Genomic DNA, 10,239 nt, shown 5'->3' with positions numbered 1-10,239 from the left:
TTGTTTGAATCTGAGAAAATTAAAATGAATCAACCAAAAGAGCATGTTTCAGTTATTTACACATATGTACTTTTAACTTGATTTTTTACAAGTTGAGAGAAAACTTGACCAATAGTTGTATTTACTTTAGTACTACAAATATCTGGCTTTGTGACAAAATATAGGTATTTAGAGTCTTCATGTCTTTCGAAAAATCTGCTGTTGACATTTTAATAACACTGTTATTTGAAATGATTTCTGAAGTATGATGACTGCAGCATACCCACAGCAACAAACAGTCTATATTGTTTCTGAAAGCAAAGAATCTCGTTTCATTCTATTTTCTAGAGGCTTTAAATCTTGGAATATCAGTTTTTTCTGAAAACCAATGCAAACATGCTTCTTTAATTGATGTCTGCATTCATTAGCATAAACAGTGATTTCGAAATACATCTGAAAATGTAGTCACTTTCAGTTCAGAAATTTTGTAATTAAAAAAAAAATCCAGGTTTGATTTTATTCATATGCAAAGGACACAACTGGGTTTCAAACATTTTTCAAGCACGATTTTCTCCGTCGTGGTCTGTTCTCTTCATTTTGGGTCCATCGTAGGCGCTGCCTGGCTGTTTGCTGACACTACCAACAGAGAGGTGCAAGGAAGTGTGGTCAGAGGACAAGAGCAAACGCAGTTTCAATGTAAGGAAATGAGGGAAACAGACCTAAATAGCGCGATGAATGCACTTGCGAGAAAAGAGCCTTGTAGTCTCCTTTCCTTCCTTTGCTTATCCTGGTGGATTTAATCAAAAACAAACAAAACCCTCTTGTGAAATACAGTCAATAAAGTCAAAGTTTGGCTAGCTCTCTGTAACTACAAAGAAAAAGTCATCGCAATTAAAAAAAAATGTAACTTTCATTAACAAGCCCGCCGGAAATCTCAGGTATCAAAGACGCATTAACCCTGGAGCGTCCCCCGCGCGCCGCAGCCGGACGGAGGCAGCCGAGGCGAACAGACGTTCTTTCTCCTTCGAACAGTCACACAAAAGAAGGGCCGCGGAAACTAAAAGTTTCGGGGCCTCCGGCTCGCTGCGCGGAGAAAAGAGAAAACCTGGAGACGGGGTGGGTAAAAGACGCATCCTGGGCGCCTCTCAGAAGTGCAGGCAAGGAGAGAGCTCCCGAGCCTGGAGGGAAGCGGGGAGGGGACCCCCGAGCTGCAGGCCAGCCCCCAGCGCCCCGCCTCGGAGGCCGGAGTTTCGCGGTCTCCCAAATACCTTTCACCCCGTTCCAGAAATAAAATAAATGTTTTTAAAGTGCGTGTGTGTAGACAGGATGGACAGCGCGCGCTGCAGGAGCGCGCGGAGGATCGAGCGCGTAGTGAGTGGAGTTTGGGGAGGTGGGGGATCGGCATGGAATGGGTGTGTTGATGCGGAGGGGCGGTGGGGGGTGGACTGAATGCGGAGCCCCGGGACCGAGGGGAGGGCGAGTCGACGGGGAGGGGAAAGGAGGGGCGCTAGCCACCACTGGCCGCCTCCGGGGCGCGTTCCGCGTCCGTGCGCGCGCGTCCCTCGCCGCCGCCGCCGCCGCCGCCGCCCGGACAGCCCTGCGGCCGCCGGGCCGGCGGAGCAGGGGCCGGCCAGTTCTCTGGCGGCTGCTGGGCCACCGCCGCCGCCACCCGAACCTCTCGAGCCCGTAAGTGTCCCTTTTCGCTCCCCTCCCCCTTGCTCGGGTGCACCACCGCCGCAGCTGCTCAAATGGAGTGGAAAATGGCTATTGGGCAGCAATGAGTTATAGATTATCTGCTCCACGTTTTGTACTTAGCAGCCTGTAATCTTTTGAGTTTGCCTGAGCCCTTTGCTGGAAAAATCAGGAGGGAGAGATTTATCCTTTGTCGCTGTACACGCTAATATGTTTATATGATTAGCCGAACTCGAGGGGCTGGGGAGGTGGGGATTTGGGGTGGAGGAGGAGGAGGCCGAGGAGGAGGAGGAGGAGGCTGGAGGTGACTCCAGTTCAGACCTCGCGGAGAGTCTGTGTCAGGACTTCGCGCTCCCCCGTCTCGCTCCTTCTCTCTCCCTCTCTCTCTTCTCTCACACACACACGCAGAGGTACCGAAGCGAAATCGGGAGCTTACCGGAGAATTCCTCGGGATCGTCGGAGTCGGGAGGCGGGGGGGGGGAAACCTCCCCTCCGTTGCTGGCGTGACTCGTCCCTACACCTCCCCGCTTCCCCAAGCCCCAGCCCTCGCCTTCAGCCAGTCTTGGGGGGGCAGCGGTCACCGTTCCACCTCGGCCTAGGGACCCGAAATGTGAGGAGGGGCCGCTGCCGTCTCCCTCCCCAGGCCGCAGGGTCGGCTCGAGGATGCCAGCCCGGCCGGCGCGGACGGCGGGCTGAGTGGCTTCGCCTGACGAACTGAGTTGGCCTCGCGCCGCCGGCGTCTGCTCGCCCCTCCCGCGTCTGCCGCTCGGAGGGGACACTCAAGTCTGCGCACCTCTGTCGGGTTCTTTCCTCCGTCACCCCTTTCCCTCCGCTTCCCGAATTTCTGATCTTTCTGAAGGAGCGTGCGGTCTGGGGGCGCGCGCGCGCGTGTGCCAAAGACCCCTCTCGCGGAGTGGTGTGTGGGAAACTGCAGGAAAATGTTGACCTAACCCCAGGAGCCGCCCGGCGCTGGCTGCTTGGCTGGAGGAGGAGGCGGCGGCGGCGGCGGCCAAGCAGGAGGACGAGCCGCGGCGCTGTGTCCGGCCGGCGAGTCGCGGCGCTGCCTCCCGCGCGGACTCGGCGGCCGGCCTCGGCCCTCGCCGGCCCGGGTGGCCGCAGCCCTCTGCGCCTCTCCCCGCGCGGCCCCTGCGCCAGACGGCCCGCCCCCGGGGCGCGCTCGCAGACCGAGGTAAGAGCCGCGGGAGCGAACAATGTGCCTCTGTGCCGGGCTTTGGAGACCTGTTTGCTTTGCGCCTCCCGCACAGGGGTGGATGCTGGAGGTGTAGGGAGCCGAGGGTGAGTTGGGACTCCGCTGTTGAAGTTCGGCGGGGGCAAGAGGGAGAACAGCGCGGGCTCGGGCTACTCGCCCCCACCTCCACCTCCCCCTCCTCGGAAATCGATCCGCAGAACTCCCCTTCCTGTCCAGCCTGCTGCTGCTTTGCCCTGCCAGTGTCGTGAAGTCCTCTTGGTTACAGCCTAGTTGCAGGGGACTCCGGGGGGGATAGGGGAGTGTTTTTTGATTTACTGAGAGCCTGGGTCAGAAGGTGCCGTTCGCTCTTTCACAGACTGTCTGGGGAGTCAGAAAGTGGGGCGCGCCCCCGCCGGAGGCCCGGCGGGGAGCTCTTCCCTGTCCCCCCCGCCCCTCTTACTTGCAGATCCGTCCGGGGCTGTGAGTGCAGCCGGGAGGCCCCGGCGGGGAGCTCGCCCCTGTCCCCCACGCCCCTCCTACTTGCAGATCTGTCCGGGGCTGTGAGTGGAGCCGGGAGGCCGAACGCTGGGAGCGAGTTCGGGGCAAGTGGGCGGGGGGTGAGGGGCCGATGGGATGAGTTGTTGTGGGTGGTTGTTTCTTTTTGTCGGTGGTTAGGTGGTGTGGAGAGGCGAGGATGACAGCAAAGCGCAGCCAGATGTGGCCAGGCCGGCACGGGGGCTGGCAACGATTAAGGGCGGAGGGGCCGGGCGGGCGGCGGGGCCGAGCACCCAGCGGGCCCCAGGAAGGCCAAGTGCCTCCCGCACCCGCAGTGAGAGGGCAGCAGCGGGCTGCGCTGGGCCTGAGGGCGAAGTTACGGGGTGTGGGCTTCTGGGCTTGGCGCTGGGGCTGCGAACTTCTGGAAACCTGGCTTGTGGGACCAGGGTGCCGGGTGGGGAGCTGAGGGGGAAAAGGCGTGGGAGGGGCGCGAGGCAAGGGAGACACCCTCCCCCCCCACCCCGTCACTGACTCCCCGCTCCCTTAAACGAGCGTGGGCTCCTTGCTTAGCTGAGGCCACCCGGCTCTCCTGTGGAGAGGCGAGGGCGAGGGGAGCTACAGAAGCGCCTCAGCCGTGGGAGGCACTTCTGTAAGACTCCTTCGCTAGGAATCTAGAAAGTTTGTTCCTTTCGCCAAACTACGGGGCTTGGGTTAGGAGAAATCGTTGGAAGCTTTATTCTGTGCCAAAGCGGCAGTGTGCGGCTGCTAAGGCACGGTTTTCTTTATCCCTAAATATTTTTTTATCCCCTACTCAGTCTGTCCTCTGAAAGCATGGTTGGAGGGGCAAGTCCTGTGGTGTCCATCTCCTTTCCCCACCTTCTATGGACTCCTCCCCCGCCCCCCCCCCCCCCCATCCTTTTCCCCCTTCGCTGGCCCCCTCATTCCGTTCTTCCCGATGCAAACTGTTTTGTCTCAGATTCAGACCGAGGAAATGTTTTCCTCCTGTTTCTTGAAAGGTGTCAGGCTGCTTAGCAGCTTCTCCAAGCAGCCTGGGAGCGTCTGAGCCGCAGCCACCAACCATATGGTTCCCGTTACAAAGGCCAGGTTCTTAGGCACTCTCCTCCGCGCCCCGCCCCCAATTCTTAAATTTTCTTCTGCATTCTTTACACGATGTGTACTTCTCTCTTTCAGAGACGTACATTTAACGGACATGGTTGGTCCGTTCATTTTCCTGTCAATGTTTGTGTCTGGAACGGGCCCCACCGAGTTTGCTCTTTGCTCAGCTCAAGAGTTACACAATGAGGAAAAGTCACATCCGTTTGGTAAATAATTGCCTGTTGGGATGTCGTTTATTAAATCAAGTTTGATCTTGGGCAGACCTTAAGAGATGGGCACCAAGGAGGCAATCTGCCTCCATAGCAGAAAAGTAGAATGGTTTGTATGGTGTCTTTGGCAACATTCCCAGTTGTGATGGGACTCTTGACCTAGGTAAAGGGTAACTTTGTAACTTAAATTTAGTATCTTTGTAATACTTCAGAAACCCTTTATAAGAAAATATACTTCGGTTCAGGTGTGTTGTGGAACTTTTTGTAGTCCCTCGCCTCCATCCTCCAGTAGGTTTATGCATGATAGAATGCTGCAGAACAAATGTTCTGTTGTTTAGTTTCTTCAGACATTCCGATTCTCTCCTTTTGTTGCTTGCTTCTAAAAGAGGTGCCATTTCACATCATTCTGCACAAATTGTTTGAATTAATGCAAGTGTGAATTCTTACCGTTTGAAGGGGACTATTAGCATATCAAAGGTTTCTTAGCTTCAGCTCAATTGAGAAAACTTCAGCCTGTCTTCCATTTGCTTCCAAGTGGAGGCCCAAAGGGCAATGAGAATTGTAAAGGGTAAAAATGGGGAGGTGGATTCAGGCTGTGTTTCTGAACTTTTACTGTTCTGTAATTATGTGAGCTAAAAACATTGTCTGTTGCTGTGGAGCCCTTGCAAATGGAAAGACAATTATTTTCTATTGATAAATGGTTTGTTCCTAGAAAAAGAGTGACCTTTTATTTTATGAGAGTCACTGTTGCCTGTCTTTTGGGGTCCCTTTAGTGGAAGAGAGAGTGAGAAAGCTTTTCCTGTTAACTTAATACTTTTCTAAGGTCTGCACTTTGTTATATTAGTAAAATGGCTGAGAAAGTTTTAATTAATGTATAAAGCAATAGAATCTTGTGATGAAAGGGCACTCATTTGTATACTCAGGAAACTTTAATACACTTGCTAAATTTATAGGTTAAAAAAGTCCGTGGAGAGTTTTGAGTATTAAAAGCAACATAAACTTGGTTAATGCAACTTCTGTTGCAAGTATAAGTTTGAAAAAGATTTCGAAGTGATACTCAGATTTTTCATGAATTGTATATGGAGATAATTGCTTAAATATTGATTTGTTTTGTCTCAAATTTTTGTATTTTATTGAATAGTGAACTCTGGAAGTCAGCTTAGAGATTTTTCTTCATATGTATATAGCGTATACTAATGGCTTTTTTTGCACTTGGAGAGAAATATGTTCTCTGAATTTTTTAAATAACTCAATATTCATGAATAAAGAAATAAATAACAGGTACTTAGGTCATTTGGATTATTTTATGGCAAGCAGATGGGCCAAGGGAGAAATACTATCTTCAACTTCTGGGGAAATATTGGTTTTATTTATTTAGCTTTAGATTTTCTAAAACCTAGTTTTAGGATGAAAATAAATCTCAGGGATGGTTTGGAGATTTGTAAGCAGGTATCTCTTACAGTTCTACCTTTGATGGTTGGTTGATTTTGAACATGAACTGATACCCCTTCATTAGAGGGGACTTTTTTTTTTTTTTTAAAAGGACACATTCGGAAGTCCTTGTTTTCCTTTTAAAAGTGAAAATTAATAAAAAGTTTTGGAGAGAAAAATAACCATTAATCACCTAATACTGTAAGTCTTCAGTGAAATAGGATAATTTTTTTTCAGATTAAGATGAATTTTTTTTTAGTGGCATTCAAATTGTATATTATTACCCTGAAATCATTTTATGATAGTTTACTTATCTGATCTCTTCAGTTGTCTGGAAAGTACTTTTGAGGTAAAAAAAAAAGCCCACATTGATGTAATTGCTATTATTGCACTTAAGTTGCTGTTAACTAGTCTGCTTTGAATGCAGAGTGCTATAAAGAAAACACATTATCCTTTAAAGCTATTAGTGATAATCTAAAAATTGTCTTGAAAACATTGCTCTTCATTTTATATGATGGTGAGCCTGAATTCAACAAATCTCTAAAGGTGTAAAATGCAGTGAAAAGATTTTTCAACATTTAGATGACAAAATTGGACTACTTAGAGAAAAATTAATGTGTTGTAGAAGCACTTCAGCTGCCATTTTCAATCACTGAGTTACTATGTGTTGGCAACAAAACAAATTTAGAAATGCAGATAGCTCTGGGAGCAGGTAGTTGGGGAAATCAGAATATTGAATCATGTGGGGTAGAACAAACCAATTAATTACTTGAGGTTTGGACTTGAAGATTTCCAATAAATATAATTTTTCCAGGCTTTTGATTCTCTGCTTTATTAGTGGACTAATATCAAAAACAGACAACAAAACTTACAGATGTTATAAAAACTAGTATAAATATACAGATCTCACATGGAGTACTCTTAAGTCTTAATTTAAGACAAACAGTTGGGGTTTCTATTGCTACACTTTTCACAATGAGCAGAAACGTTAACACCAAGCTTCTGGGCGTTTCCTTTCTTAAAATTAGCAAGAGATCGCTTTAAAAGCCAGGTTTACTTAAGGTTAGAACTTTGTTTGATTATTATTTGAGCTTTGTGTGTTTTATTAAAATTTTTAAAATAATATTTTAAGGTCTTAAGTAATACAGGAATATGTGAGTTAAGACAAATGTTGGAAAGGTCAGAAGATCACTAGAAGCACACCATAGTGATAAAATGTTATTGCTCTGTTTTCTATCAAAATATTTATTTGACCTAACTTTTGTGAATAAATACTCAATAACACTGAGTTTACTGACAAGTATAGTATGAAATGAAGAGAGTTTTACAGTCTATTTTTCAAGGAATGAGCCGAACCCTACCTGGTAGAAATCTGTTCTCATATTAATAGAATCCATACCACTTGCACAGATTAACTGCATATAGATTTAGTTTTGGAAATTTGAAGAATTTAGTATCCTATAGGATTGCTGTTTAAAAACAATAACTTTGCTGCTAGACCTGGAAAGGTCTTAAAATCCTGTTTTGGTCATATCAGTTACTAAGGTAATTTGTTTAAGTATTAGTTCACATTACCTTAACAGATACAGGTTTAGGTTTTGTAACTATTTACAAGAAAGGTGAAAGCATTTCTATTTTAAAGATAGACTAAAATCGTAGCTTCGTTAAATTCTTTCTTATATAACACTAAATAGTCTATAGGCCCACCCAAATATTCATCTCTTCAAATAATTATTGATTGAATTATTTGAATCAAGAAAGATTGAAAAGTATTTGATCATCTGGATTACTATAATTAGACTTAATGTTATCAGAAAAATTGAAACTGTTATTAAAATCTTTTTGCTACCTAAGATGGGTGAAGTAGTGGTTATTATTATTTTTTAATGCTTTCAGAAAAAAGGACATTTATTAATTTAGAGATAGTTACTACTTATTAGAATTATGGAATTAGAATATTAAAATAATATCATTTTTCTTGACCTGATGTGATAACTTTTAAAGGAGTAACTACAACTAGGATCTGATTCGTAAATTTTATTCAAGACTTCAGGGTGGTCTATTAAGTTTAATATATAGGTTTTGTTAATTATATGTTATAAAGTATGAGGGCTTCCCTGATGGCTCAGATGGTAAAGAATCCACCTGCAGTGCAGGAAACCTGAGTTCCATCCCTGTGTTGAGAAGATCCCCTGGAGAAGGGAATAGCATACCCACTCCAGTATTCTTGGCTGGAGAATTCCATGGACAGAGAAGCCTGCTGAGTTACAGTTGATGGGGCGCCCATGGGGTCACAGGGTCAGACACAAACGGGCGACTGAGTAGGCACGCACGCATAAATTATGAAAATCCCTTAAATGCTGTTTTGATGTAAGTAGGTATTTTTTAAGTGGATCTTGGTGTAATGTAAGAAAAAGTCCTAAATGATAAAAACTATTAAAAAAAATTTTAGGTCATTTATCTGATGTATTAAATGTAGGCAATAATTTACACTTTCCAATAGATTCTTACCAACAGTTTTTTAAAAGCTATTTTTACCAGAAAAATTCTTGGATTTTGTAAAGATTATCTTTCAAAAAAGGTAGAGCAAATGAAGAAACCGCTTAACACCTGCAAGTAAAGTGTAGCTTATAGCAAAATGCTATTGCTTGCTTTGGAAGCACAGAGCAAGTTTAAATACAATTTGTTTAATTACAACAAAAATGCAGTTTTATAAAGTAATATAGTTTGTCTTTGTAAAGGATTTTATGCATTGTGTGGTGGTAAGTAAAATCCCATCACAGTTGTATAAATTTGTTCAATTACCAGACGGCTAAAAGAAAAAAAAATCAATTTACTTTGAAAAGCAACAGAAATTAGATTACCTTGGTTAGTAGGAACTTGCCAGCAGTGTCTAAATTGCTTAATAATATCAAAAGTTACCATGTTTCACAGTGTAAGAATATTGGCGCCTGTTTATATACACATACATCTTGTTTACTTGGGGACTTTCGTTATAGGAACATTTTTTCTGTTTGCTCTCCTTTTTTTTTTTAAATGGAAGCTATTCCATGACATTGTTGCTTTTCTGGATTTCCAGAATTTGTAATCCGTTGATATTTCAAATCATTGTAGTGAAAAATCAGATGTAATTTTATGAATCAAAAGACACTAGTCCATCAGTAGTAATAGCTAGGTTATTATCAGCCAAAGAAACACATACTCAAAATATTTAATGACTCCAGAATTCCACTGAACTCTAAGTCTTAAATTCTTGTAGCAGTAAAGTGGCATGGGATTCATCTGCGCAGTAGCTGGGCACCTGTTTTATTACCACCTGGATTCATTCTGGCGCCCAGATTTACTGAAGTGCAAGGACAGGCACAACTGCTCTTCACAACCACCCGGTGGTTTTTAGGTCATGAAGTCAACTTCCTGGAATTTCTGGGGAAACCAGTTGAAAAGGGAGGACAAATGTCACTTTAAATAGAGATGTTTAAATCAGATTTCTGCCTGAGGGTAAAATTTAGGACTGTTTTAGCCCGGATGTAATGTCTCCCTCTACAGAGCACAGCATTAATCACGACCTGACAAGAAAAGGTATGCTGAGCAAAACGGGCCCCTGTTGGTCTTGCCATTGATTTTTTCCAATCTGTGAGGAGTCCATTATAAACATTAAAATTCACACCCAGGGATTACACCTTAATCTTTGAATTTCAATATTTCAAAATGAGTTCCTTGAAAGAAGCCTACTTAAAGCTGAAAATTCTTTGGGAGACTTTTTAATGGATAGATTCAGTACTTTAATAAACATAGAAATGCAAGATTAAAAAGCAGGCAGGTTGAACAGAAGTTAACTTCCTGAAATAATCAGATCTTAATTCTGTTTTAAGATGCATGAAGTAACTTTGAAATTTTTTTCATCAGGTAGCTGTGAAAAGAAACACGGATAAAAACAGTTTTAAATGTGAGAGAGAGAAGAACTTGAAAAAATGTTTAACTTTAGACTCAGATCAATTCGGTCACATATTACTTTGTTAGAACAAAACCAGATACAACACTGTATCTTTTTCTGGATGAATAACAAAAACATTAGCCATTGTAGTAGCAAAGAAGAATGCATTGTGAGATATATAATAAAAGAGGAAG

General features: G+C 44.5%; 1 protein-coding gene across 9 annotated transcripts in view; it reads left to right on the top strand.

The window, feature by feature from the left end:
- The first annotated feature begins 968 nt into the window (after positions 1-968).
- The window catches only part of ADGRL2 (adhesion G protein-coupled receptor L2), a 201,299-nt gene continuing 192,028 nt past the window's right edge, over positions 969-10,239 (top strand). For 3 of the 9 annotated variants that reach the window (XM_070367798.1, XM_070367796.1, XM_070367797.1), the window contains exon 1: positions 2,030-2,860. The gene's annotated coding sequence lies outside the window, so the exon portion shown is untranslated. Of the gene's footprint in view, positions 1,096-1,506; positions 1,666-2,028; positions 2,861-2,950; positions 2,968-4,558; positions 4,678-10,239 lie in introns of those variants that run through there. The other 6 variants (XM_070367794.1, XM_070367792.1, XM_070367799.1 and 3 more) reach the window with 6 other exon arrangements.

The sequence above is a fragment of the Bos mutus genome, chromosome 3 (assembly GCF_027580195.1).
Source record: "Bos mutus isolate GX-2022 chromosome 3, NWIPB_WYAK_1.1, whole genome shotgun sequence".
Lineage (NCBI taxonomy): Eukaryota > Metazoa > Chordata > Mammalia > Artiodactyla > Bovidae > Bos > Bos mutus.
This window is presented reverse-complemented; position numbering and strand designations above follow the sequence as displayed.